Source organism: Pristiophorus japonicus, unplaced genomic scaffold, assembly GCF_044704955.1.
Source record: "Pristiophorus japonicus isolate sPriJap1 unplaced genomic scaffold, sPriJap1.hap1 HAP1_SCAFFOLD_536, whole genome shotgun sequence".
NCBI lineage: Eukaryota > Metazoa > Chordata > Chondrichthyes > Pristiophoridae > Pristiophorus > Pristiophorus japonicus.
This window is the reverse complement of record NW_027254443.1, coordinates 214,401-236,918: the sequence shown is the minus strand read 5'-3', so window position 1 is coordinate 236,918 and position 22,518 is coordinate 214,401. Positions and strand designations below refer to the sequence as shown.

Here is a 22,518-nt window from a genome sequence, read left to right as displayed (position 1 = left end):
CCTTGCTGGAATGCTGGGGGGTGATGGGTTCTGCTTTGTGGTCAACCGCTGGGTCGGTTGCTATGTCTGTGTGTTGGACGGACGGTAATGTCTGTTGTGGGTTGTTCTGGATAGTCTGTAAATCTGAGTTTGATTTGGTCCAAGTGTTTTCTGCAGGTGAGTCCATTTGCGAGTTTGACCACAAACACCTTGCTCCCCTCTTTGGCCAAAACAGTGGCAGCAATCCACTTGGGACCTTGTCCATAGTTCAACACAGATACAGGATCGTTTACTTCAATTTCACGTGACACATTTGTGCGATCACGTTATGTATTCTGTTGAAGCCGCCTGCTCTCTACCTGTTCGTGTAGATCAGGGTGGACTAACGAGAGCCTTGTCTGAAGTGCCCTTTTCATCAGCAGTTCAGTGGAAGGGACCCTGGTAAGTGAGTGGAGTCTTGTGCGGTAACTGAGCAGGACTCGGGACAAGCGAGTCTGCAGTGCGCCTTCAGTTACCCTTTTCAAGCTCTGCTTGATTGTGTGAACTGCTCGTTCTGCCTGACCGTCGGACGCTGGCTTAAACGGGGCAGGCGTGACATGTTTGACCCCATTGCGGGTCATGAATTCCTTGAACTCGGCACCGGTAAAGCACGGCCCATTGTCGCTTACAAGGACATCAGGCAGGCCGTGCGTGGCAAACACGGCCCGTAGGCTTTCGATGGTGGCAGCGGACGTGCTTGCCGACATTATCACACATTCGATCCATTTGGAGTACGTATCTACAACCACTAAAAACATTTTTCCCCAAGAATGGGCCTGAATAGTCGACATGAACCCCAGACCACGGTTTGGAGGGCCAAGACCATAAACTTAGGGACGCCTCCCTGGGTGCGTTGCTTAACTGGGAACATGTATCCCAGTTGTGCACACAGGACTCTAAGTCTGCATCGATACCGGGCCACCACCCGTGGGATCTGGCTATCGCTTTCATCATTACAATGCCTGGGTGGGTACTGTGGAGATCACTAATGAAAGTGCCCCTGCCCTTTTTTGGCATACCTACCCAAATGCCCCACAGGAGGCAATCTGCCTGTCTAAACATTTCATCTTTGTGTCGCTGGTATGGCTTTATTTCTTCGTTCATCTCTAACGGGACACTAGACCAACTCCCGTGGAGCACACGGCTTTTTACTGAGGACAGCAAGGGGCCCTGGCTCATCCAGGTTCTAATCTGTCGGGCGGTGACAGGTGATTGCTCACTCTCGAATGCTTCCATTACCATAACTAAATCTGCGGGCTGTGTCATCTCCACCCCGGTGGTGGGCAATGGCAGCCTACTGAGAGCATCGGCACAGTTTTCTGTGCCTGGCCTGTGGCGGATGGCGTAGTTGTATGTGGACAACGTGAGCGCCCATCTCTGGATGCGGGCCGGTGCGTTCGTATTTATCCCCTAATTTTCAGAAAGGAGGGATATAAGTGGCTTGTGGTCGATTTCCAATTCGAATTTGAGCCCGAACAGATATTGATGCATTTTCTTTACCCCGTAAACACACGCTAACGCTTCTCTCTCGATCATACTGCCAGTCCTCTCGGCCTTAGACAGACTTCTGGTTGTATAAGCAGCCGGTTGCAATTTCCCAAATTCATTAGCTTGTTACAATACACACCCGACCCCGTACGACGACGCATCACATGCTCGTACCAAACGTTTACATGGATCGTACAACACAAGCAATTTGTTTGAACATGACAGCGTCCTAGCTTTCTCAAAGGCATTTTCTTGGCTTTTACCCCAGACCCATTCATCTCCCTTACGCAGTGGAGGGTGCAGGGGTTCTAACAATGTGCCGAGACCCGGTAAGAAGTTACCAACATAGTTCAGGAGTCCTAGAAACGACCACAGCTCCGTCACGTTCCGTGGTCTCGGTGCCTTCTCGATTGCCCCCGTCTTCGAATCGGTGGGCCTGATGCCGTCCGCCGCGATTCTTCTCCCCGGGAACTCCACTTCAGGCACCGGGAAAACGCACTTCGAGCATTTCAGCCCGAGCCCCACACGATTAAGCCGACTAAGGAGCTCCTCCACGTTCTGCAAATGCTCGACGGTGTCCCGACCTGTAACCAAGATGTCGTCCTGGAAGACCACGGTGCACGGGACCCACTTCAGCAAGCTTTCCGTGTTCCTCTGGAATATCGCCGTGGCTGATCGAATCCCAAACGGGCATCTGTCGTAAACGAAAAGACCTTTGTGCGTGTTGAGGCAGGTGAGGCCTTTCGAAGATTCCACCAGCTCCTGCGTCATGTAGGCCGAGGTCAAGTCCAGCTTCGTGAATGTTTTCCCCCCCAACCAGCGTGACAAATAGGTCATCAGCCTTTGGTAGCGGGTATTGATCCTGCAGGGAGAAACGATTGATAGTTACTTTGTAATCACCACAGATTCTGACGGTGCCGTCTCCCTTGAGGATTGGAAAGATCGGACTGGCCCACTCATTGAATTCGATCGGCGAAATGATGTCCTCTCGTTGCAGCCTGTCCAGCTCAATGTCCACCCTCTCTCTCACCATGTAAGGTACCGCTCTCACCTTGTGATGGATGGGTCGCGCCCCCGGAATTAAATGGATCTGTACTTTTGCTCCTTGGAACTTCCCGACGCCTGGTTCGAACAGCGAGGGGAACTTGCTTAGGACCTGGGCACATGAGGTGTCGTCGACGGATGTATCTTTCCCAGCCAGCTCCTGCCGAACAGCGTGGGGCCATCGCCCGGTACCACCCACAGTGGTAAATCGTGCACCGCTCCATCGTAGGAGATCTTTCCGGTAGCACTGCCGATTACGGGAATCAGTTCCTTTGTGTACGTTCTAAGTTTGGTTCGAATGGGAGTCAGGACTGGCCTTGAAGCCTTGTTGCACCACAACTTATCGAAAGTCTTTTTGCTCATTATGGACTGGCTCGCGCCCGTGTCCAGCTCCCTGGACACCGGGAGCCCATTTAATTCAACCTTCAGCATTATCGGGGGACACTTTGTGGTAAATGTGTGCACCCCATATACCTCTGCCTCCTCGGTCTGAGGCTCTGGTTCATCGTGTTCCGCCGCGGATCTGTCTTGCTCTGCAACAAGGTGGTTTGCAGGATTAGCAGGGTTTGCAGCTCGCCTGCACATACGTTGGAGGTGTCCCATTGTTCCACAGCCCTTGCAAACGTACCCTTTGAAGTGGCATGAATGGAATCGATGATCACCAAGATCACCCCAACCTCTGTCGTCGAGCTACAGTACGCGGACGACGCCTGAATCTGCGCACATTCAGAGGCTGAACTCCAGGATATAGTCAATGTATTTACTGAGGCGTACGAAAGCACTGGCCTTACACTAAACATCCGTAAGACAAAGGTCCTCCACCAACCTGTCCTCGCTGCACAGCACTGTCCCCCAGTCAACAAGGTCCACGGCGTGGCCCTGGACAACGTGGACCATTTCCCTCCTCATTCTTCAAACACACAGCACTAACTGGGGAATGACCCACAGCCCCAGGGCAGGTGACTCCATAGCTCAGGGGTTAGAGCACTGGTCTAGTAAACCAGGGGATTGTGGGTTCAGATTTCACTGGGGCTTACTCAAAATTAGCTCAGTATTTAAATTCACTGTCAATTAACAAGGGCTTTAATTATAAATATTAAACAGCTCCCAGACTGACTGTGGAATGATGGGCTTGTTCTTGACTACATTTAAAAAGTACTTGAAGTGCTGCAACTAACAGACCTCAAGCTAGAAAGTGGGATGAGGCTGGGTTGCTCTTGGCCGGTCGGTGTGGATACGATGGGCCGAATGGGATTCTGCCTCTCCCTTCCTCTTTTTCCTTCTCAACCTGACTTTCTCTTTCTCTCTCACTCTTTGTCTCTAACATCATCAGCATAGGTGTGATATATTCACAGGGCACAGCACACACAGCTTCCTAACATGGCGCGCAGCTCTCTCGGAAGTCTCCGGAAACCCGCCGAATTCTGTTTATTATTAACTCTGCACTTGCAGTACACAATACGTCCACATCCTCAATGTGGCGCTACAAACATTACAAGCTGACAGACATTGCAAGAGGCAGTCCCTCGGAATCGAGGAAGACTTGCTTTCTCTCTTAAAATGAGTTCCCCTTTATCCACCCTGTTGGTTACATCCTCAAAGAATTCCAGCAAATTAGTCAAACATGACTTCCCCTTCATAAATCCATGCTGACTCTGCCTGACCGAATTATGCTTTTCCCAATGGCCTGCGCCTGAAGGAGTGAGAGAGAGGGGGGGAGGGGAGACTGCGAGGAGGAAAAAAGATGGAGGGAGGAAGGGGAAAGAGAAGTTCAGGGGAGAGAGAGAGAGAGAGACAGATATTGAAATACTGAGCTAATTTTGAGTAGGCCCCAGTGAGATTTGGACCCACGACCCCTGGTTTACTAGACCAGTGCTCTCACCCCTGAGCTATGGAGCCACCTGCCCTGTACAAGACAGGGGAAGGAGCAGGAAAGAGAGGGGAAGGGAAAAGAGAGAGTGGAAGAAGTGAGAAAAAGATATCGAACGAGTCGTGATGGGGAAGGGAGAGAGAGAGGGGAGGAGTGAGAGAGAGGGGGAGAATCGGTCGGAAAGGGAAAAGAGAGAGTGGTATTTAAATACCAAGCTAATTTTAGGTAGGCTCCAGTAAGATTTGAACCCACGACCCCTGGTTTGCTCTACCAATGCTCTAACCCCTGAGCTATGGAGCCACCCGCTGTGGGCTGTGCGTCATTCCCCAGCTAGTGCTGTGTGTTTGAAGAATGAGGAGGGGTCAATGAAACGCTCAGATTGTGTCTCATCCCCCAGACTCCTGCCTCCGTCTCTTCTAATATTCGCCTCTCAACATCGATATATCGGGACTTTCACATAGTAAAACATCCCAAGGCAACTCAGTCACACTCTGCCCCAATCTCTCTGTCTCTCTGTCTCTCTCTCTCTTTCTCTCTCAATCTCTCTGTCTCTCCATCTCCCTGTCTCTCTCATTCTCTGTCTGTTTCTTTGTCTCTCACTCTCTCTCTCTCTCTGTGTCTCTCTCACCTGTAATGGAGTGGGGGAACGGGAGAGGATGGATACAGAGGGACGGAAATAGAGAGGGGGAAGGGGAGAGAGAGGAAGTGGAGAGTGGGAAGGGAGGGAGAGAGACAGGGGAAGGGGGGAAAGGGGGACAGGGAGAGGGGGGAAAGGGGGACAGGGAGAGGGGCGGAAGGAGAGCGAGAGAAGAAAAATAAAAGGCAGTGATGGGGAAGGCAGAGAGAGAGATCAAGAGCCTGCAGTTTGAGGGTTGGTCTTGGAGCTGTTTAATATTTAAAGTTTAACCCCTTGTTAATTGATGGTGAATTTAAATACTGAGTGAACTTTGAGTAGGCCCCAGTCAGATTTGAACTCATGGCCCCTGGTTTAGTAGACCAGTGCTCTAACCCCTGAGCTATGGAGCCAGCTCCACTGGGAAACACCGGGGAAGGAGCAGGAAAGAGAGTGGAAGGGAAAAGAGAGAGTGGAAGGAATGAGAGAGAGTGGAAGGAATGAGACAGAGCGGAAGGAATGAGAGAGAGGGGAAGGGGAGAGAGAGAGGGGGGAAGGGGAGAGCGAGAGGGGAGAGAGAGGGGGGAAGGGGAGAGAGAGAGGGGAGAGAGAGAGGGGAGAGAGAGGGAAAGGAAAGAGAGGCAGGGGATGGGGTGAGAGAGAGAGGGGGGAAGGGGAGAGAGAGAGGGAAGAAGAGAGAGGGGAAGGGGAGAAAGAGAGGGGAGAGAGAGGGGGATGGGGAAAGAGGGAGGGGAAGGGCGGGATTGTTTCGTCGCGCCTTCTCGTCTCGCACCATCTCGGTAACGTTGACAGAAGGGTGCGTTTGTCTGGTCGATCACCCCAATGAGAAGGGGAGAGAGAGTGTGGAAGGGAGGAGAGTGAGGAAGGCGTGAGAGAGGGAAGGGGAGAGAGGGGAAGGGGAGAGAGGGGGGGAAGGAGAGAGAGGAAGGACGCAGGGGAGAGAGAGGGAGAAGGGGAGAATCTGAAAGGAAAGAGAAGAGAGGGAGAGGGAGAGGAGAGAGGGGGAATGGGAAAGGGAAGAGGGAGAGGGAGAGTGAAAAGGCAGAGGTGGAAGGGGAGAGAGGGTGGAGAGAGGGAGAAAGGAAGAGAGGGGGAAGGAGAGAGGGTGAGGCGATAGGCGGGGAATGAGTGAGAGACGGGGAAAGCGAGATCGTGGGAAAAAAGATGTAGAAGTGGGAGAGAGTGTCTCAGAGAGACAAGCCTGCTGTTCCAGGGTCGGTCTCGGAGCTGGTTAATATTTATAATTAAACACTTGTTAATTAATGGTGAATTTAAATATTAAGCTAATTTTGAGCAGACGCCAGTGAGATTAAGCCTAAAATTGAGATCCATGTGTTGTCCTCTCCCGACTCTAAGTTCCAAGGTCTAACAATCAGTGAACAACACACACCCTGACATACACACTCTCTCTGTCTCTCAAGAGGGAAGGGTAGCAAGAGAGAGGGGAGAGAGAGGAAGAAAGGAAGGGAAAAGAGAGAGGGGGAAGGGGAGAGAGAGGGGAAGGGGAGAGAGTGAGGAAGGGGAGAGAGAGGGAGAAGGGCAAGAGAGGGAGAAGAGCAGAGTCTAAAAGGAACGGGAAAAGAAAGAGGGGGTGGAGGGGAGAGATGAGAGGGGAGAGTGAAAAGGCAGAAGGGGAGAGAGGGAGGAGAGGAGGAAGGGTCGGGGAAAGAGCTGGGGGGAAGGTGGAAGGGAGAGTGGGTGCAGAGAGCGACGGCCACATTCCAGGATCGAATCTAAAACAAATATTTGTGCTCTCAGACTGGATATGAAGAAGACTTGTAATATATCCTTATTATACAGTATAAATGCACTAGAGGCCCATACTTAAGAGAAGGTCACTCTGTGACCAGTTACCTTTATTACCAACACCTCAAGTGATGAAGGTGGGTGGAACTTCCCCTTTTATACCTGAAAGTCCAGGTTAGGAGTGTCTCCCACAAGCTCACCCCCTTGTGGTCAATGTTCTCAAGGTGTACAACTTAGGTCAGCTTATACATGGGTTACAATGATAGTTGAATACATGACATCACCTCCCCCCAAAATCTTATTGGGATCACAGGTTAAGTCTCTCTGGTGATTTACACTCCCTTGTAGAGTGAGGAGGATCACTCTTCATTTGGCAGTGTTCGCTTCTTCTTCCAGCTCATTGGCCACGAAGTATTGGTCAAGTCGTTCCACGAAGGTTTTCCAATCTTCACCCTCCGAAAATTTCTCCAGGATGCTCACAGTTCTCCGCATTGTTGCATTGGGGTCCGTCATCTGTACCTCGTCGCCTGTTGTTATGTCTTGAACAAAGAGTCAGACTAGATGCTGCGAGCTCAAAGTAAGTGTGACCGCAGTCCTGTGTTGCAGATCTCAGAGTGCCTCTCCAGCCTGTGAGGCCTCTTTATATACAGGTGCTCCCAAGGGATTGTGGGATCACTTTGGACTCCAAGCCCTCTGGTGGTTAGACATGGTAATTACAGGTTTACATACATAGCAGAAGGAGTGAGAGAGAGGCGGAAGGGGAGAGAGTGGGGAAGAGGAGAGAGTGGGGAAGGCGTGAGAGAGAGGGGGAAGGGGAAAGAGTGGGGAAGGATCGAGAGAGGGAGGAAGAGAGAGGGAATGGGGAGCGAGAGAGGGGATGCGAAAGGGAGGGATGAGAAGGGGAGAGAGTGGGGAAGGGGAGAGGGGGGGAGGAAGAGAGAGGGAAAGGGGAAATAGAGGGAGGGGATGGGGAGAGAGAGAGAGAGTGGAAAGGGGAGCAAGAGGGGAAGGTGTGAGTGAGGGAAGGGGAGAGAGTGGCAAAGAAAAGAGGGTGAGGCGAGGGAGGGGGAAGGGGGAGAGGGGAATGAGTGAGAGACGGGGAAAGCGAGATCGCAGGAAAGGGAGAGAGGGGTAAAAAGATATAGAGCGGGTCGTGATGGGGAAGGGAGAGAGAGATTTGGAAGGGAAGAGAGAGTATAAGAGAGACGAGAAGAGGAGAGGGGAAAGGGAGAGAGAAAAGTGAAGGAATGAGAGAGAGGGGGGAAGGAGCGAGAGAGAGGGTAACGAGTGTGTAAGAGCGGGAAGGGGATAGAGAGAGGGAGGAGAAAGAGGAGAAAGCAGAGGGTGAGAGAGGGGAATGAGTGAGAGATGGGGAAAGCGAGATAAAAATGTAGAACAGGTTGTGCAGATGTGGAGGGCAGAGAAAGATTTGGAGCCTGTTGTTCCAGAGTCCATCTCGGAGCTGTTTAATATTTATAATTAAACCCCTTGTTAATTAATGATGAATTTAAATACTGAGGCAATTTGAATAGGTCCCAGTGAGATTTGAACCCACAACCCCTGGTTTACGCGACCAGTGCTCCAACCCCTGAGCGATGGAACCACTTGCCCTGGGCTGTGGGTCATTCGCCAGTTAGTGCTGTGTATTTGAAGAATGAGGAGGGGTCAGTGAAACGCTCAGATTGTGTCTCATCCCCCAGACTCCTCAACATCGATATATCGGGTCTTTCACGTAGTAAAACATCCCAAGGCAACTCAGTCACACTCTGCCTCAATCTCTCTGTCTCTCTCACTCTCTCTCTGTCTCTCTGTCTCTCCGTCACTCTCTCTCTGGCTCTCTGTCGCTCTCAATCTCACTCTCTAACTTTCTCTCGCTCATATTTATTATGTGATTATGTTTGCCGCACGCTCCTTCCGCTGCCTGCGCTTGGTCTCTGCACGCTCTCGGCGACGAGACTCGAGGTGCTCAGCGCCCTCCCGGATGCACTTCCTCCACTTCGGGCGGACTGGTCTTTGGCCAGGGACTCCCAGGTGTCGGTGGGGATGTTGCACTTTAACAGGGAGGCTTTGAGGGTGTCCCTTGTAACGTTTCCTCTGCCCACCTTTGTCTCGCTTGCCGTGTGGGAGTTCCGAGTAGAGCGCTTGCTTTGGGGAGTCTCGTGTCTGGGGACCATGCGGACAATGTGGCCCTGCCCAGCGGAGCTGGTCGAGCAGGAAGGAGCAGGAAGGTACACAAGCAGGAGGTGGAAAGATGAAGCAAAAGGACAAACAGAGAGACAGAAGGAGACGAAAGGAAGAGGCGCTGCAGAGAACGGATAGAAGGAGAACCGACCGGTCACGGAACCAACAACCACAAACCTACAATAACTACAGCCAGGAATGGCGATTGTATGTCTTCAGTCGATTTCTCTCAGCAGTCTCGTCCTGTAGTTTTTAGTCGGTTTTTTGTTGTGTAATAAAACGGACCCTGGGTTAAGCCTAAAATTTTGTTCCATGTGTTGTCCTCTCCCCACTAGAAGTTCCGAGGTCTAACAATCAGTGAACAACACACACCCCGACACACTCTCTCTCTGTCTCTCAAGTGGGAAGGGTAGAGAGAGAGAGGAGGGAGGGGAGAGAGAGGAAGAAAGGCAGAGGGTGAAAAGGGTAAAGGGAAAGTGAGAAAGAGAAATGGGTAGAGATAGAGGGGGAAAGGAAAGACAGAGGAAGTGGAGAGTGGGAAGGGTGACAAAGACAGTGTAAGGGAGGAAAGGGGACTGGGAGAGAGAAAGGGGAAGGAGAGTGAACGGAACGGAGAGAGAGTGGAGAACACCAGTTCCCACTGTCACAGGACAGAGAGTGGAGAACACCAGTTTCCACTGTCACAGGACAGAGAGTGGAGAGCACCAGTTCCCACTGTCACAGGACAGAGAGTGGAGAGCACCAGTTCCCACTGTCACAGGAGAGAGAGTGGAGAGCACCAGTTCAAATTGTCACAGGACAGAGAGTGGAGAGCACCAGTTCCCACTGTCACAGGACAGAGAGTGGAGAGCACCAGTTCCCACTGTCACAGGAGAGAGAGTGGAGAGCACCAGTTCAAATTGTCACAGGACGGGAGAGTGGAGAGCACCAGTTCCCACTGTCATAGGACAGAGAGTGGAGAGCACCGGTTCCCACTGTCACAGGAGAGAGAGTGGAGAGCACCAGTTCAAATTGTCACAGGACAGAGAGTGGAGAGCACCAATTCCCACTGTCACAGGACAGAGAGTGGAGAGCACCAGTTCCCACTGTCACAGGACAGAGAGTGGAGAACCCCAGTTCCCACTGTCACAGGACAGATAGTGGAGAGCACCAGTTCCCACTGTCACAGGACAGAGAGTGGAGAACACCAGTTCCCACTGTCACAGGACAGAGATTGGAGAGCACCAGTTCCCACTGTCACAGGACGGGAGAGTGGAGAGCACCAGTTCCCACTGTCACAGGACAGAGAGTGGAGAGCACCAGTTCCCACTGTCACAGGACGCGAGAGTGGAGAGCACCAGTTCCCACTGTCACAGGACAGAGAGTGGAGAGCACCAGTTCCCACTGTCACAGGACAGAGAGTGGAGAACACCAGTTCCCACTGTCACAGGACAGAGAGTGGAGAGCACCAGTTCCCACTGTCACAGGGCAGAGAGTGGAGAACACCAGTTCCCACTGTCACAGGACAGAGAGTGGAGAGCACCAGTTCCCACTGTCACAGGACAGAGAGTGGAGAGCACCAGTTCCCACTGTCACAGGACAGAGAGTGGAGAACACCAGTTCCCACTGTCACAGGACGGGAGAGTGGAGAACACCAGTTCCCACTCTCACATGAACATCCGGTAGTGCCCACAAAGGAAGTGGAGTGTGGGAAATTGCACTCTGCTTCTATTGAGGGGTGGTCATACCAATTCTGCGTCGGGAGCAGGACTTCCTCGCTGGGGGGGGGGGGGGGGGGGGCTAACATTCCCAGCCCAAGAAGGTTACCACCCCCAAGGTGGGGGCCTGTGCGGAGAGATGAATGGAGAATGGGGCATGGGATTGAGGGGCCACATTGCAGCGAAGGTCTCGGTGGGGGTGGGAGCAAAGTGTGTTGGACGGTCGGGCCTGGGGGTTCAGTGCCTCGGTGCAGGGAGTGTTCGGGACGCTGCACAGATGGCGATTGGTGGATGTGGTGTGGTTGTCTTCGCGGGGGCTGGGTGCTCAACATCCGAGTGTGTTCGGCATTTGGGAAGGATTCTGACGGGACGGGCCGTGTTGGGTGCGGGGGGAGCGTTCCCAGTGTTGGATGGGTCCGGAGCCGGGGGGCACGCTCTTGGGATGGGGGTGGGCTGTTTGGGAGAGACGTCTTTATTCAGGGAGTTGTTGGCCTGTGGGGTTCCCTGCCGCGGAGAGTTAATGATGCCAGTTCATTGGATATGTGCAGGAGGGAGTTGGATGCGATATTTTTCAGTTGGGGAGGGTCGGGGGGTGATCAGCCAGGTATTTAAACACTAAACTGATTTTGAGTAGGCCTCAGCGAGATTTGAACCTATGACCTCTGATTTACTAGACTAGTGTTTTAACCCCTGAGCTATGGAACCATCTGCTCTGGGAAAGTCAGCGGAAGGAGCAGGAAAGATAGGGGAAGGGTAAAGAGAGAGTGGAAGGAGTGAGAGAGAGAGGGAAGAGGAGACTGGGAAGAAGAGACAGTGGAAGGGGAGAGAGAGAGAGGGGAAGTGGAGAGAGAGAGTGGCAGGGGAGAAATGGGGAAGGAGAGCGGTTGATGCGAGTGAGGGAAAGGAGGGTGAGACGGGGAAAGCGAAATAGCGGGAAAGGGAGAGAGGGGTAAAAAGAGTTGTGATGGGGAAGGGAAGAATCTGCAGGAAAGGGAGAAGAGAGAGAGAGAAGTATTTAAATACTGAGCTAATTTTGAGTCAGCCCCCAGTGAGATTTGAACTCACGACCGCCTGGTTTACTGGACCAGTGCTCTAACCCCTGAGCTATGGAACCACCTGCTCTGGTAAATTCAGGGGCAGGAGCAGGAAAGAGAGGGACAGGGAAAAGAGAGAGTGGAAGATGTTCTGTCTTGAATCAAGAGTCAGACGAGATACTGCAAGCTCAAAGTAAGGTGTGACCTTAGTCCTTTATCACAGGTCTCCAGAGTGCCTCTCCAGCCTGTGAGGCTTCCTTCAGTATAGGTGCTCCCAAGGGATTGTGGGATCCCTTGGGACTCCAGGAGATAAGCCCTCTGGTGGTCAGGCATGATAATTACAGGTTTACATTCATAACAACACTTGCCCCCCGCCCCCTGCCCCAAAGTCAATAGTGTAACTATATACAATGTGAGTCGATCTGGGGTCTTCCTTGCCCTGGTTGATCGTCTCGGTGCAAATGCTGGTGTTGTTGAATCATTTGCTGGGCCCTCGCTGGGCTGCTGTGCAGCTGGCCTTGCTGGGCTGCTGGGGGGTGATGGGTTCTGCTTCGTGGTCAACCGCTGGGTCAGTTGCTACGTCTGTGTGTTGGACGGACGGTAGAGTGTGTTGTGGGTTGTTCTGGATAGTCTGTCAATCTCAGTTTGATTTGGTCCAAGTGTTTTCTGCAGGAGAGTCCATTTGCGAGTTTGACCACAAACACCCTGCTCCCCTCTTTGGCCAAAACAGTGCCAGCAATCCACTTGGGACCTTGTCCATAGATCAACCTTACTACAGGATCGTTTACTTCAATTTCACGTGACACATTTGTGCGATCACGTTATGTATTCTGTTGAAGCCGCCTGCTCTCTACCTGTTCGTGTAGATCAGGGTGGACTAACGAGAGCCTTGTCTGAAGTGCTCTTTTCATCAGCAGTTCAGTGGAAGGGACCCCGGTAAGCGAGTGGGGTCTTGTGCGGTAAGTAGAGAGGGAAGGGGACAGAAGGGAAGGGGAGAGAGAGAGCAAGGGGAAGGGTAACCTGGGAGGGGAAGGGGAGAGGGAGAGAGTGAAAAGGGAGAGGAGAGAGGGGGGAAGGAGTGAGAGAGGGAAGGGGAGAGACGGTAAGGGGAGAATCTGAAAAGAAAGGGAGAAGAGAGAGAGAAGTGGTAGAGGAGAGAGGGGGAGGGGACACGGTGAGAGGGGGGAATGAGTGAGAGACGGGGAAAGCGAGATAGCAGGAAAGGGAGAGAGAGGGGAAGGAATGGGGAGAGAATAAAAGTAGAGAGGGAAGGGGAGAGAGGGGAAGGGGAGAGAGAGAGCAAGGGGAGAGTTCCATCTCCTCCCTCTCTTTCCCCTTCCTCTCACTCTCTCTCCCCTTCCATGCTCCCTCTCCCCTTCCCCCTTCTCTCTCTCTCCTTCCCCTCCCTCTCTTTCCCTTTCCTCTCTCTCTCTCTCCTTCCCCTCTCTCTCACTCCTTCCACTCTCTCTTTTCCCTTCCCCTCTCTTTCCTGCTCCTTCCCCTCTCTTTCCCAGAGCAGGTGGCTCCATAGCTCAGGGGTTAGAGCACTGGTCTTGTAAATCAAGGATAGTGGGTTCAAATCTCACTGGGGCCTACTCAACATTAGCTCAGTATTTAAATTTACTTTCAATTAACAAGGGCTTTAATTATAAATATTAAACAGCTCCCAGACTGACCCTGGAACAACAGGCTCCTTCTTGTCCACATTAAAAGATTAACATATTTAAAAAGTACTTGGATGAACACTTGAAGTGCCGTAACCTACAGGGCTATGGACCGAGAGCTGGAAAGTGGGATTAGGCTGGGGAGCTCTTGGTCAGCCAGCACGGATACAATGGGCCGAATGGGATTATTTCCTTTCCCGACTCTCTCACTCTCTGTTTCTAACATCATCATAGGCAGTCCCTCGGAATCGAGGAAGACTTGCTTCCACTCTTAACATGATTCCCCCTTTATCCACCCTGTTCGTTACATCCTTAAAGAATTCCAACAAATTAGTCAAACATGACTTCCCCTTCATAAATCCATGCTGACTCTGTCTGACCGAATTATGCTTTTCCCAATGGCCTGCTCCTGAAGGAGTGAGGGAGAGGGAGCGGGGAAGGAGTGTGAGAGAGGGGGAAGGGGAGACTGCGAGGAAGAAAGAGGGAAGAAGTGAGAAAGATTGGAAGGGGCGGGGGGGGGGGGGAAGAGAGAGAGAGAGAGAGAAAAAGCAGAAGAGAGTGGGCAAGAATGAGTGACAGGTATTTAAATACTAAACTAAGTTAGAGTAGGCCCCAATTAGATTTGAACCTACGACCCCTGGTTGACAAGACCAGTGCTCGAACCCCTGAGCTATGGAGCCACCTGCTCTGGGAAAGACAATGGAAGGAGCTGGAAGGAGAGAGAGGGATGGGAAAAGAGAGAGTGGGGGAAGAAGAGAGAGGGGAAGCGGGTAAGGGGAGGGGAAAGACTGGGAGGGGAAGGGGAGAGAGAGAGGGGGGAAAGGGACAGACGGGGAATGAGAGCGGTTGAGGCGAGGGAGGGGGAAGGAGGAGAGGGGAATGAGTGAGAGAGGGGTAAGCGAGATAGTGGGAAAGGGAGAGAGGGGTAAAAAGATGTAGAACGGGTCATGAGAGAGGGGGAAGGGGAGAAGGTATAGGAAAGGGAAAAGTATTGAAACCCTGAGCTAATTTTGAGCATGCCCCAGTGAGATTTGAACTCACAACCCCTAGTTTACAAGACCAGTGCTCTAACCCTTGAGGTATGGAGCCACCTGCTCTGGGAAAGACAGGGGAAGGAGCAGAAAAGAGAGGGGAAGGGAAAAGAGCGAGTGGAAGGAGTGAGAGAGAGGGGGAAGGAGAGAGAGAGGAGCAAAGGGAAAGAGAGGGAGGGGAAGGAGAGAGAGAGAGGGGGGAAGGGGAGAGGGAGCATGGAAGGGGAGAGAGAGGGAGGGGAAGGAGCGAGAGAGAGGGGAAGGGGAGAGGGAGCGTGGGAGGGGAGAGCGAGACGAGAAGGATTGAGAAAGGGAAGGGTAGAGAGAGGGGGGGAATGGGAGCGAGTGTAAGGGGATAGAAAGAGAGGGGAAGGGGAGAGAGGGGAAGGGGAGCGAGGTGGGAAGGAGAGCGAGGGGGAGGCAGTGGAGAGAGGGGGAAAAGAGGAGAATCTGAATAGAAGGGGAAGGAAAAGAGAGAGGAGGGGAGAGAGGGGAGTGGAGAGGGAAAGGGAAAGGGGAAAGGAGAGCGAGGGGGAAGAGGGTGGGTCAGGGAAAGAGGGGGAGGGGACAGAGGGGGAGGGGAGAGATAGGGAAAACAAAGGAGGAAGGAGAGAGAGGGGAAGGAATGGGGAGAGAATGAAAGTAGAGAGGGAAGGGGAGAGAGGGGAAGGGGAGAGAGAGAGCGCAAGGGGAAGGGTAACGTGGGAGGGGAAGAGGAGAGAGAGAGTGTGAAAAGGTAGAAGAGAGAGGGGGGAAGGAGTGAGAGAGGGAAGGGGAGAGATGAGGAAGGGGATAATCTGAAAAGAAAGGGAGAAGAGAGAAATAAGTTGATAGAGAGAGGGGGAGGGGACATGGTGAGATGGGGGAATGAGTGAGAGACTGGGAAAGCGAGATAGCGGGAAAGGGAGAGAGGGGTAAAGAGATGTAGAACGTGTCGTGATGGGGAAGGGAGAGAGAGATTTGGAAGGGGAGAGAGAGTGTAAGAGAGACGAGAAGAGGAGAGGGGGAAGGGTGTGAGGGGAGCCTGTTTAGAAATTTACAATTCAGCAGAGGAGGACAAAGGGTTTAATTAGGAGGGGGAAAATAGAGTATGAGAGGAAGCTTGCAGGGAAAACAAAAACTGACTGCAAAAGCTTCTACAGATATGTGAAGAGAAAAAGATTAGTGAAGTCAAATGTAGGTCCTGTGCAGTCAGAATTTATAATGGGGAACAAAGAAATGGCAGACCAATTGAACAAATACTTTGGTTCTGTCTTCACTAAGGAAGACACAAATAAACTTCCAGATATACTAGGGGATCGAGGGTCTAGCGAGAAGGAGGAACTGAAGGAAATCCTTATTAGTCACAAAATTGTGTGAGGGAAATTGATGGGATTGAAGGCCGATAAATCCCCGGGACCTGATAGTCTGCATCCCAGAGGACTTAAGGAAGTGTGTCCTAGATATAGTGGATGCATTGGTGATCATTTTCCAACAGTCTATCGACTCTGGATCAGTTCCTATGGACTGGAGGGTAGCTAATGTAACACCACTTTTTAAAAAAGGAGGGAGAAAGAAAACAGGGAATTATAGACCGGTTAGCCTGACATCGGCAGTGGGGAAAATGTTGGAATCAATTATTAAAGATGTAATAGCAGTGGAAAGCAGTGACAGGATCGGTCCAAGTCAGCATGGATTTATGAAAGGGAAATCATGCTTGACAAATCTTCTAGAATTTTTTGAGGTTGTAACTAGTAGAGTGCACAAGGGAGAACCAGTGGATGTGGTGTATTTGGACTTTCAAAAGGCTTTTGACAAGGTCCCACACAAGAGATTGGTGTGCAAAATTAAAGCACATGGTATTGGGGGTAATGTACTGATGTGGATAGAGAACTGGTTGGCAGACAGGAAACATGGAGTCGAGATAAACGGGTCCTTTTCAGAATGGCAGGTAGTGACTAGTGGGGTGCCACAAAGTTCAGTGCTGGGACCCCAGCTATGTACTATATACATCAATGATTTAGACGAAGGAATTGAATGTAATATCGGCAAGTTTGCAGTTGACACTAAGCTGGGTGGCAGAGTGAGCTGTGAGGAGGATGCTAAGAGGCTGCAGAGTGACTTGGATAGGTTAGGTGAGTGGGCAAATGTATGGCAGATGCAGTATAATGTGGATAAATGTGAGGTTATCCACTTTGGTGGCAAAAACAGGAAGGCAGAATATTATCTGAAAGGTGACAGTTTAGGAAAAGGGGAGGTGCAACGAGACCTGGGTGTCATGGTATATCAGTCATTGAAAGTTGGCATGCAGGTACAGCAGGCGGTGAAGAAGGCAAATGGCATGTTGGCCTTCATAGCAAGAGGATTTGGGTATAGGACCAGGGAGGTCTTACTGCAGTTGTACAGGTCCTTGGTGAGATCACACCTTGAATACTGTGTATTGTTTTGGTCTCCTAATCTGAGGAAGGACATTCTTGCTATTGAGGGAGTGCAGCGAAGGTTCACCAGACTGATTCCCGGGATGGCAGGATCGAGATATGAAGAAAGGTTGGATCGACTCGGCTTATATACACTGGAATTTAGAAGAATGAGAGGGGACTTCATAGAAACATATAAAATTCTGACGGGTTTAGACAGGTTAGATGCAGGAAGAATGTTGCTGATGTTGGGGAAGTCCAGAACCAGGGGTCACAGTCTAAGGATAAGAGGTAAGCCATTTAAGACCGAGATGAGGAGAAACTTCTTCACTCAGAAATTTGTGAACCTGTGGAATTCTCTACCACAGAGAGTTGTTGAGGCCAGTTTGTTAGATATATTCAAAAGGGAGTTAGATGTGGCCCTTACGGCTAAAGGGATCAAGGGGGTATGGAGAGAAAGCAGGAATGAGGTACTGAAGTTACATGATCAGCCATGATCATATTGAATGGTGGTGCAGGCTCGAAGGGCCGAATGGCCTACTCCTGCACCTAGTTTCTATGTTTCTATGATTCTATGTCCGTTGTACCCCGTAGGGGACCAAACCCGCACTGTGACTCTGGGAGGAGCTCCTCGGCCACAGGGAGAAGACGGTTGAGGAGGACTCTAGCGACGACTTTCCCAGGGGATGATAACAGGGTGGTCTTGGACCTGGCCTGGAGACGACGAAGGTTGAACAGGTTCCCACTGGTTCTGTAGTTTAGTTCCACTCCAGCGGGGAGCTTGTTGACTGTGAGGTGGAGCATGGCAGCGAGGAATATTGAGACCCACGGCAATGTGGGTTTGACTCTTAACTGCCCCTGTGAAACGGTCAAGTGAGGCCCTCAGTTGTGTTCAAGAAGGCTGCTCACCACGACCTTCTCCAGGGGCAATTAGGGATGGGTAATAAATGCTGGCCTTGCTATCGACGGCCATATCCCGCAACGAATCTAAAACAAATATCGGTGGCTCTCAGACTGGATATGAAGAAGACTCGGTTACAGACTGGTCACAGAAAGTGAAAGTGCTGTGGGCTGCATTTAAACTGTGAAGTGAGTCGGTTCCTGTTGATGGTGTCGGCCTGTCGCCGATTGACAGCGAGTTCAGGAACAGAAGCCAAAATTGAGTAGGCCCCAGGGAGATTTGAACTCACGACCCCTGGTTTACAAGACCAGTGCTCTAACCCCTGAGCTATGGAGCCACCTGTAACACCAGCTCATGTTTGCTTCTTACTATTGTTAACAAGGAGGTGGGGCCCGAATTTTATCATTCTTGGTGATTCATTCCTGAACAATCATTGGAACATGATTGTTTCTCTGTCTCTCGAGAGGGAAGGGGAGAGAGGAGGAAAAGGAGAGAGAGAGGGGTTAAGGGAGAGAGGGAGGGGAGAGATAGAGGGGGAAGGCGAGAGAGAATGGTATGGTGAGGGAGTGGGGGAAAGGGACAGGGAAGGGAAGAGAGGGGAAAGGGGAGATAGACAGAGAGGAAAGTAGAGAGTGAGAACGGAGGGGCGATGGGTCGAGCGACAGAGGGGGGAGTAAGAGTGGAAGGAGTGAGAGAGAGAGAGGGTGAAGAGAGAGTGAAGGGTAAGGAAGGAAGGGATAGGGGAGAGAAGGAGGCGGATGGACAGAGATAGAGGTGGAAGGAAAGGAAGAGGAAGGAGAGGGGAGGAAGGGGGAGAGAAAGGGGGAGGGAGAAAGGGGAAGGAGAGTGAGTGGAGGAGAGAGAGCGAGGCACAGGAGAGAGAGAGGCGAAAGAAATGGAGCGGGGGAAGGGAGAGGATGGGTACAGAGGGACGGAAATAGAGAGGGGGAAGGGGAGAGAGTGAGGAAGTGGAGAGTGGGAAGGGAGAGAGAGAGACAGGGGAAGGGGGGAAAGGGGGACAGGAAGAGGGGGGAAAAGGGGGCAGGGAGAGGGGGGAAAGGGGGACAGGGAGAGGGGGGAAGGAGAGCGAGAGATTTCCAATTCGAATTTGAACCAAACAGATATTGATGCATTTTCTTTACCCCGTAAACACACGCTAATGTTCTTTCTCGATCATACTGCAGGTCCTCTCGGCCTTAGACAGACTTCTGGTTGCATAAACAACAGGTTGCAATTTCCCAAATTCATTAGCTTGTTACAACACACACCCGACCCCGTACGACGACGCATCACATGCTCGTACCAAACGTTTACATGGATCGTACAACACAAGCAATTTGTTTGAACATGACAGCTTCCTAGCTTTCTCAAAGGCATTTTCTTGGCTTTTACCCCAGACCCATTCATCTCCCTTACGCAGTGGAGGGTGCAGGGGTTCTAACAATGTGACAAGACCCGGTAAGAAGTTACCAACATAGTTCAGGAGTCCTAGAAACGACCACAGCTCCGTCACGTTCCGTGGTCTCGGTGCCTTCTCGATTGCCCCCGTCTTCGAATCGGTGGGCCTGATGCCGTCCGCCGCGATTCTTCTCCCCGGGAACTCCACTTCAGGCACCGGAAAAACGCACTGCGAGCATTTCAGCCCGAGCCCCACACGATTAAGCCGACTAAGGACCTCCTCCACATTCTGCAAATGCTCGACGGTGTCCCGACCTGTAACCAAGATGTCGTCCTGGAAGACCACGGTGCACGGGACCCACTTCAGCAAGCTTTCCGTGTTCCTCTGGAATATCGCCGTGGCTGATCGAATCCCAAACGGGCATCTGTCGTAAACGAAAAGACCTTTGTGCGTGTTGAGGCAGGTGAGGCCTTTCGAAGATTCCACCAGCTCCTGCGTCATGTAGGCCGAGGTCAAGTCCGGCTTCGTGAATGTTTTCCCCCCCCAACCAGCGTGACAAATAGGTCATCTGCCTTTGGTAGCGGGTATTGATCCTGCAGCAAGAAACGTTTGATAGTTACTTTGTAATCACCACAGATTCTGACGGTGCCGTCTCCCTTGAGGATTGGAACGATCGGACTGGCCCACTCATTGAATTCGATCGGCGAAATGATGTCCTCTCGTTGCAGCCTGTCCAGCTCAATGTCCACACTCTCTCTCACCATGTAAGGTACCGCTCTCACCTTGTGATGGATGGGTCGCGCCCCCGGAATTAAATGGATCTGCACTTTTGCTCCTTGGAACTTCCCGACGCCTGGTTCGAACAGCGAGGGGAACTTGCTTAGGACCTGGGCACATGAGGTGTCGTCGATGGATGTATCTTTCCCAGCCAGCTCCTGCCGAACAGCGTGGGGCCATCGCCCGGTACCACCCACAGTGGTAAATCATGCACCGCTCCATCGTAGGAGATCTTTCCAGTAGCACTGCCGATTACGGGAATCAGTTCCTTTGTGTACGTTCTAAGTTTGGTTCGAATGGGAGTCAGGACTGGCCTTGAAGCCTTGTTGCACCACAACTTATCGAAAGTCTTTTTGCTCATTATGGACTGGCTCGCGCCCGTGTCCAGCTCCCTGGACACCGGGAGCCCATTTAATTCAACCTTCAGCATTATCGGGGGACACTTTGAGGTAAATGTGTGCACCCCATATACCTCTGCCTCCTCGGTCTGAGGCTCTGGTTCATCGTGTTCCACCGTGGATCTGTCCTCCTCTGCAACAAGGTGGTTTGCAGGATTAGCAGGGTTTGCAGCTCGCCTGCATATACGTTGGAGGTGTCCCATTGTTCCACAGCCCTTGCAAACGTACCCTTTGAAGCGGCATGAATGGAATCGATGATCACCAAGATCACCACAACCTCTGTCGTCGAGCTACAGTACGCGGACGACACCTGAATCTGCGCACATTCAGAGGCTGAACTCCAGGATATAGTCAATGTATTTACTGAGGCGTACGAAAGCACTGGCCTTACACTAAACATCCGTAAGACAAAGGTCCTCCATCAACCTGTCCTCGCCGCATAGCACTGCCCCCCAGTCAACAAGGTCCACGGCGTGGCCCTGGACAACGTGGACCATTTCCCTCCTCATTCTTCAAACACACAGCACTAACTGGGGAATGACCCACAGCCCAGGGCAGGTGGCTTCATAGCTCAGGGGTTAGAGCACTGGTCTAGTAGACCAGGGGTTGTGGGTTCAAATCTCACTGGGGCCTACTCAAAATTAGCTCAGTATTTAAATTCACTTTCAATTAACAAGGGCTTTAATTATAAATATTGAACACCCTGCAGACTGACCGTGGAATGATGGGCTTGTTCTTGACCGCATTTAAAAAGTACTTAAAGTGCTGCAACGAACAGACCTCGAGCTGGAAAGTGGGATGAGGCTGGAAAGTGCTCTTGGCTGGCCGGCGTGGATACGATGGGCCGAATGGGATTCTGCCTCTCTTTTTCCTTCTCACTCAATCTCTCAACCTGACTTTCTCTTTCTCTCTCACATCATCAGCATAGGTGTGATATATTCACAGGGCACAGCACACACAGCTTCCTAACATGGCGCGCAGCTCTCTCGGAAGTCTCCGGAAACTCGCCGAATTCTGTTTATTATTAACTCTGCAATACACAATACGTCCACATCCTCAATGTGGAGCTACAAACATTACAAGCTGACAGACATTGCAAGAGGCAGTCCCTCGGAATCGAGGAAGACTTGCTTCCACTCTTAAAATGAGTTCCGCTCTATCCACCCTGTTGGTTACATCCTCAAAGAATTCCAGCAAATTAGTCAAACATGACTTCCCATTCATAAATCTATGCTGACTCTGCCTGACCGAATTATGCTTTTCCCAATGGCCTGCTCCTGAAGGAGTGAGAGAGAGGGGGGGAGGGGAGACTGCGAGGAGGAAAGAGGAGCAGAGAAGAGGGAGGGAGGAAGGGGAAAAAGAAGTTCAGGGGAGAGAGAGAGAGAGAGACAGATATTTAAATACTGAGCTAATTTTGAGTAGGCCCCAGTGAGATTTGAACCCACACCCCCTGGTTTACTAGACCAATGCTCTAACCCCTGAGCTATGGAGCCACCTGCTCTGTGCAAGTCAGGGGAAGGAGCAGGAAAGAGAGGGGAAGGGAAAAGAGAGAGTGGAAGGAGTGAGAAAAAGATATCGAACGGGTCGTGATGGGGAAGGGAGAGAGAGAGAGGGGAGGAGTGAGAGAGATAGGGGGAGAATCGGTCAGAAAGGGAAAAGAGAGAGAGGTATTTAAATACCGAGCTAATTTTAGGTAGGCTCCAGTGAGATTTGAACCCACGACCTCTGGTTTACTCTACCAATGCTCTAACCCCTGAGCTATGGAGCCACCTGCTCTAAGCTGTGCGTCATTCCCCAGTTAGTGCTGTGTGTTTGAAGAATGAGGAGGGGTCAATGAAACGCTCAGATTGTGTCTCATCCCCCAGACTCCTGCCTCCGTCTCTTCTAATATTCGCCTCTCAACATCGATATATCGGGTCTTTCACATAGTAAAACATCCCAAGGCAACTCAGTCACACTCTATCCCAATCTCTCTGTCTCTCTGTCTCTCTCTCTCTCTCTCTCTTTCTCTCTCAATCTCTCTGTCTCTCCATCTCCCTGTCTCTCTCATTCTCTGTCTGTTTCTTTGTCTCGCACTCTCTCTCTCTCTCTCTGTGTCTCTCTCACCTGTAAGGGTAAACCTATTTTTCTTGGAACAAGGCACAGAAAGAGACCACGAACAAACTGTTTTAAAGTAAAAATGTTTGGACTACCTGGGAGGGGGAAGGCAAGTGGTGACACATCACCCATTAAAAGCAATG

At 51.4% G+C, this 22,518-nt stretch overlaps 8 non-coding genes across 8 annotated transcripts; 2 read left to right on the top strand and 6 right to left on the bottom strand.

Annotated features, from left to right (window-relative positions):
* Nucleotides 1–4,376: 4,376 nt before the first annotated feature.
* trnat-agu (transfer RNA threonine (anticodon AGU)) lies at nucleotides 4,377–4,449 on the bottom strand. Its single transcript has one exon. It is a non-coding gene; the product is annotated as a tRNA-Thr (tRNA).
* A 924-nt stretch (nucleotides 4,450–5,373) lies between these two features.
* Nucleotides 5,374–5,446, bottom strand: trnas-acu (transfer RNA serine (anticodon ACU)). The gene has a single exon. It is a non-coding gene; the product is annotated as a tRNA-Ser (tRNA).
* A 6,272-nt stretch (nucleotides 5,447–11,718) lies between these two features.
* trnat-agu (transfer RNA threonine (anticodon AGU)) lies at nucleotides 11,719–11,792 on the bottom strand. The gene has a single exon. It is a non-coding gene; the product is annotated as a tRNA-Thr (tRNA).
* A 1,441-nt stretch (nucleotides 11,793–13,233) lies between these two features.
* On the top strand, nucleotides 13,234–13,306 carry trnat-ugu (transfer RNA threonine (anticodon UGU)). The gene has a single exon. It is a non-coding gene; the product is annotated as a tRNA-Thr (tRNA).
* Nucleotides 13,307–17,968: 4,662 nt separating this feature from the next.
* On the bottom strand, nucleotides 17,969–18,041 carry trnat-ugu (transfer RNA threonine (anticodon UGU)). Its single transcript has one exon. It is a non-coding gene; the product is annotated as a tRNA-Thr (tRNA).
* A 2,797-nt stretch (nucleotides 18,042–20,838) lies between these two features.
* trnat-agu (transfer RNA threonine (anticodon AGU)) lies at nucleotides 20,839–20,911 on the top strand. Its single transcript has one exon. It is a non-coding gene; the product is annotated as a tRNA-Thr (tRNA).
* Nucleotides 20,912–21,698: 787 nt separating this feature from the next.
* trnat-agu (transfer RNA threonine (anticodon AGU)) lies at nucleotides 21,699–21,771 on the bottom strand. The gene has a single exon. It is a non-coding gene; the product is annotated as a tRNA-Thr (tRNA).
* A 202-nt stretch (nucleotides 21,772–21,973) lies between these two features.
* On the bottom strand, nucleotides 21,974–22,046 carry trnat-agu (transfer RNA threonine (anticodon AGU)). Its single transcript has one exon. It is a non-coding gene; the product is annotated as a tRNA-Thr (tRNA).
* Nucleotides 22,047–22,518: the final 472 nt, after the last annotated feature.